This window comes from Hevea brasiliensis, chromosome 18 (assembly GCF_030052815.1).
Source record: "Hevea brasiliensis isolate MT/VB/25A 57/8 chromosome 18, ASM3005281v1, whole genome shotgun sequence".
NCBI classification, from domain to species: Eukaryota; Viridiplantae; Streptophyta; class Magnoliopsida; order Malpighiales; family Euphorbiaceae; genus Hevea; species Hevea brasiliensis.
Genome location: NC_079510.1, coordinates 35,320,723 through 35,326,757, shown reverse-complemented (window position 1 = coordinate 35,326,757; position 6,035 = coordinate 35,320,723). Strand labels below are relative to the sequence as shown.

General features: G+C 36.1%; 1 non-coding gene across 1 annotated transcript; it reads right to left on the bottom strand.

Moving 5' to 3' along the window:
* Nucleotides 1-3,436: 3,436 nt before the first annotated feature.
* LOC131176135 (small nucleolar RNA R71) lies at nucleotides 3,437-3,543 on the bottom strand. The gene has a single exon (XR_009146261.1). It is a non-coding gene; the product is annotated as a small nucleolar RNA R71 (small nucleolar RNA).
* Nucleotides 3,544-6,035: the final 2,492 nt, after the last annotated feature.

Below are 6,035 nucleotides of genomic sequence, written 5' to 3'. Positions count from 1 at the left end.
TGACCCAATCTCAGTCTTCGTGTCACTTCTAATCCAGCAGATTTTTGACTCACTTTATCAAGCAAATTTGGATAGGTTATCATAATTTAGCCTTATGATCTTCATATGAATTGTTCCCCTGTGTTTCAAGATTACAAAAGTTTAAGAATTAGTCAATTTGGAGTTTTATAGAGTGAGTTATGCTCAATTTAGTGCGTACTGTTCATTTGGTCATTTTTCAGAGTTCCAAAAGTTGCATTTCCAAATTCTAGCCCTACTTTAAGCATCTTCCAACTGCTTCAAGTCAAGTATTCTCTATAAAAATGGTTCCTTTATGTCTTAGCTTTCTAACAAGGTAAAATTTACCTCATTTGGACTTATATGCAGTGAGTTATGTTTAAATAAACATGACAAGTTCAGGGGCACTACTAAACTAATTGCAGGACAAGTTCTAGACAGTTTTTACAGCCCAAATTTGAACAAGTTACAATCAAAATTTGTCATTTTGTTCCTCAAGAAAGTTATTCCTTTATGTCTTAGCTTTTCAACAAATTAAGAATCATATCATTTGGAGTTTCTTAGAGTAAGTTATACCCATTTAATCTGCATCGCTTAGGTGCCCCGCATCTAAGTTTTAGGTTTAGTGACTCAACTTCTAGCAATTATTTCAAGTATCTACACACAAAATTTGGGTAACTAGTCTGCATGAAATTTTTAGTATATTGTCTTATCTTTAATCTTCCATTGGTTTCACATCAATTAGAGTTATGTAGCTCAAGTTATGAGTTTTTAACTCCACTAGACTCAAGATGTCCAGATTCAAAGACTTAATACTCAACATTAATCCACTTAATTTCCTCACCAAATCACTAATGATTCTCAATAAATACACATCAAATAATCATAATACAAGCATAATAACATTAATTAGGCTTCATATGAAGAAAACCTTAATTGTATGAAACTCTAACTGAATTGGTAATAACCATCAAGTTTAAAGGAATTCTTAGCACTAACCTTGGTTTACAAGTCTCAATCACTCTTAATAAACCTTCAATCACCAACAACTTTAATTCTCCTTCTTGGTCTCCCCAAACCAAAATTCCTTCTTCCCAAATCTTCCAAAATTTCTTTTACTTCTTGCTTGCTCTCTTCAAATTAGGGTTTAATTCAAGGTTTTCTCTCAATTTTCCTTGAAAATTATGGAGGAATTTATGGGATTCAAGCTTGGAATGAAGCTTTCTGATACACTTATATTATATAGATATTTTTAAGTATATTTGTACAGCATTTCATAACATTTAGATAGGTAATTTCATACATAATCATCAAATTCATTGACTTTTATAAATTTCATCACTCTATACTGAATTCTATGTTTTCTGCTTATTTTTAGGTGTTTTGAAGGCCCAAAGCATAGAATGAAGAAGGAGGCTCTGAAAAAACTCAAGAAGCAAAGCATTGTTTGATACATGGTACACTGTCATGTAAACACAACACGTACTGTAACCTTCTCGCGTAAGAAAACCAAAGAAGTTTAAAAGAAACACAAGACATAGGTCGTGGTAACACGCAATTCGTAACCTGAGATCCGTAAGTTTCGCCGCAAAGCTCGTGAGAATTCTAAGAACAACAGAACACGAACCGTAATTGACCTGCAACTAGGCGAGGCCCGTGGTAACCTTCTCGCCGACACAAGATTCAACCTTCTAGCTCCAAAGCAGTTACACGGCCTTAGGCCGTAGTGGCATATGGGCCGTATCACCGACAGCCGCTCCTTATTAGGTTCCAACCTCAGTTTTTACAGAGAGAATAGACTCCTTATGCCTTAGGGATTCCAAAACTAACCCTAAAACATTCAATATAAATAAAAGCAGCAGAAAACAGAAAAGAGAGCTTGGCATTAGCATTTCCACATACATCTTCATTATTCTCTCCTAGTCGTCTCAAATAATAGCGCATCAGCATCAAAGAGGAGTTTTCAACCGAAGTTTCAAGTTCAAAGCTGCAGATTCTCTTTGGTTCTTTTGTTATATTTCTCTAGGCTGCTTTTATGTTCTTTTATTTTATTATTATTATATTTGCTAAACTCACCATGAATGAGTAATTTCTTTATTCTAGAATTAGGAGAGTAACACTTATAATCATTGTTATGGACAGATATTGAGTTTCATCTATTGGATTTGGGTTTTGTTCTTTGATTTAATATTCTGTATTCTTAATGCATGCTACATGTTGTTACCTACTTAGACATGATAGAAGATACTAATTGAAGAACTAAAAGGTGAAGATTGGTATTGGAAAATCAGAGTATTAAACTAAGAAATCTGACATAGAGATAAGCTGATGACCTTTGTGGAGTTCCATAATTAATCATAGATCTTAAAGGGTTTTTATTAGGACTAATCACCAACAAAAGTAGGGTTTAGCTCTAATTGAAACACACCTTAGGTGCCTTGAGAGAGGATCTAAGATATCTTAGGGTTGATTTACATCAAAGTAACGATCCTCAATCCAATGAATGAACGAGATTAAATCCATAATAAGGTTAAAGTGTGAAATCTTAATTCTAGAATTGTTTTAAATAGATTGGTTCATTTTAGGTTCGTTATCCTTCTAGTCTTTAACATTCAAAAAAAAAATCAAATTCACTGCCCCATTTTATTCGGTAGCCTGAACAGTTAAAATTGCTGTGTAGTTTGGTACTTGCTAATTAAATTCATCGTGGGACGATACTCTACTCACTATTTTATTACTTGTTAGCAATCCGTGCACTTGCGAGGTTGTAAAACTAGCAAACAAGTTTTTGGTGCAATTACTAGAGAATTTAACTTTAGTAATATTAGGCGATAGGCAATTTAGCTGATTTAGGCATTTGCATTTACTATTTAATTTTACTTGATATGTTTTTATTCTTTTATTTTCTCTCAGGTATTTGGTTTGGTGCATGAACAGAACAAAGCCAGAAGAAGAAGTTTTGGACTTGGATCTCGAAATAGATAGGACTCTAAGAACCATCAGGAGAGAAAGGAAATGCCAAGAACAAGATCAAAAAAATCTAGAAACTCCAATCATGGCCGACAACAACAATAGGCTAAGACTCTTGAGGGACTATGGGGCTCCATTTATACAAGGATTCCAAAAGGTTGCAAGACCCACAGTGAAGGCCAACAATTTTGAACTAAAACTGGTATGGCTCCAGATGATTCAATAGACCAAGTTTGAAGGTTCACTTTCAGAAGATCCACACTACCATCTCCAATGCTTTCTTGCTCTATGTAACACATTCAATATGAATGGAGTCTCTGATCAAGCTATAAGACTCAGAGCATTCCCATTTTCCCTTCGAGATAGAGCAAAGAAGTGGTTACTTTCTCAACCAGCTGGAACACTCATCACTTAGGAAGACCTCTCGCAAGCTTTTCTAGCAAGTTATTTCCCACCTGTAAAAACTGCAAAATTGAGGGTTGAACTCAACACCTTTAGGCAAAAGGAAGGTGAATCACTTTATGATGCATGGGAGAGATATAAAGACTTACAGAGAGAATGTCCACACCATGGCATAGAGGATTGGCTCCTAGTTCAGAATTTTTATAATGGGCTATTGCCCTCTACAAGGAGTACAGTAGATTCAACTGCAGAAGGTGATCTGATGGAGAAAACAGTAGAAGAAGCACTTGAACTTCTAGAGAGGGTCACTTATCACAACTATGAGTGGTCAAATGAAAGGAAAAATACAAGAAGAACAACAGGGATCTTGGAAGTGGATGCCCTAAGCATGAAAAATGCTCAGTTTGACCAGTTCACCAAAAGGCTTGATAAAATGCAAGCCAATGCTATAGGGATGAATAACCAACATCGCGATAATCATGATGAGGGTGCATGACTTCAGAATGCAACAACTTCAATGAACCCTCTATGGAACAGCTGAACTATGTGAATAATGGAGGAAACTTCAACAAGAGACAGCTCAACAATCCATACTCAAACAATTATAACCCTGGATGGAGAAACCACCCAAAGAACACTGTAAGGCAATTACCTTGACGAGTGGCAGGACATTAGAGAAGCAACAATCAGAGAGAAAATCAACTGAACAAACCTCTGATGAATCTGACAGCCAAACAGAGGAAAAAGAATGGAGCGGGAAGAGGAAGCAAAGAAGAAAAAGAAGCTACCAGAGCCATATCAACCACCTCAACCTTTTCCCCAGAGATTTTAGAAGGCTAAACTGGACCAACAATTTGAAAAGTTTTTAGAAGTTTTGAAGAAACTCTACATTAACATTCCCTTTACAAAAGCACTTTCTCATATGCCATCCTACACTAAGTTCCTTAAAAAGATTCTTTCAAAGAAAAGAAAGTTGGAAGACTATGAGACTATTGCTCTTATAGAGAAATGCAGTACCATACTGCAAAACAAACTACCACCAAAGCTGAAGGATCCAGGAAGCTTCTCCATACCTTGTCTTATTGGAAACATGAAAATAGACAAGGCACTCGTGATCTAGGTGCAAGTGTAAGTTTGATGCCTCACAATATGTAAGAACCTGGATGTAGGAGAGCTTAAACCCACAATAATTTCATCAGAATTGGCTAATCGGTCACAAATACTGTAGGGATCCTAGAAAACATCCCCATTAAGGTGGGAAAATTCTTCATCCCAATTATTTTTGTTGTCTTGGAAATGTTGAAGATGTTCAAATTCCTATCATCCCGGAAGACCTTTCGCAACCGTCTGAGCTATCATAGATGTTAAGAATGGGCGCTTAACTTTCAAGGTGAGATGAAGAAGTGGAATTCAACCTGCTTAAAGCAATGAAGCACAAACTTGAACCTGATGAATGCTTAAAGGTTGACATAATTAACAAGTTAGTTGAAGAGGAATTTCTCAAAGCACATCCTGAAGATCCTCTTGAGGCATGCATAGTGCACAGCCACACAATAGATAATGAAAACATAGAAATTGTAGCTTATGCACAATTTTTAGCACTAATCCACCCTCGCCTCTTAGCTCAAGCTTTCAAGGTGGAAGAGCTAAAGGAAGAGCAATCCAAGAGCAAGTTGCAGGAAGACACTGGAGTGGTAGAAGTATGGAACAAAACCTCAGGTGCTTTCAAGGTTAATGGGTAGAGATTGAAGCCATACTTCCCAGAGGATAAAATTGAAGAAGAACCTCAACAATGAAGTGGAAGAAACCCAACTAATGACTATAAATAAGCGCTCTTTGGGAGGTAACCCAAACACTCTTGTAACCCTTCTTTAATTTTCATTACTTTACTTTATGTTCTTTAATTTTGAAGGCCTGTGTAACCCTCTGCTCTTACACAAGATTCAACCTTCTAGCTCCAGAAAGTTACACGGCCTTTGGCCGTGTAGTGGCACACGAGCCGTGTATCAACCGACAGCCAGTTTCCTGATTAGGTTCTAGCCTCCGTTTTTACAGAGAGAACAGACTCCTGATGCCTTGGGGATTCTAAAACCTAACCCTAGAACATTCAATATAAATAGAAGTAGCAAAAAACAGAGAAGAGAGCCCAGATTAGCATTTCCACATACATTTTCATTATTCTCTCCAAGCCGCCTCAAGAATAGTGCATCAAAGATCAAAGAAGAGTCTTCAGCCGAAGTTTTATAAGTTTAAAGTTGCATATTCTCTTCGATTCTTTTATTCTATTTCTTTAGGCTACTCTTATGTTCTTTTATTTTATCTTTATTATGTTTGCTAAACTCACCATGAGTGAGTAGTTTCTTTATTCTGAAATTAGGAGAGTAACGCTTGTAATCATTATTATGGACAAATATTGAGTTTCATTTATTAGATTTGAGTTTTGTTCTTTAATTTAATATTCTGCGTTCTTAATGCATGCCATGTATTGTTACCCACTTAGACATGATAGAAGATACTAATTGAAGAACAAAAAGGTGAAGATTAGCATTAGAAAATCAGAGTATTAAACCTAGGAAATATGACCTAGAGATAGGTTGATGACCTTTGTGGAGTTCCATAATCAATCACAGATCTTAAAGGGTTTTTATTAGGACTAATCACCAACG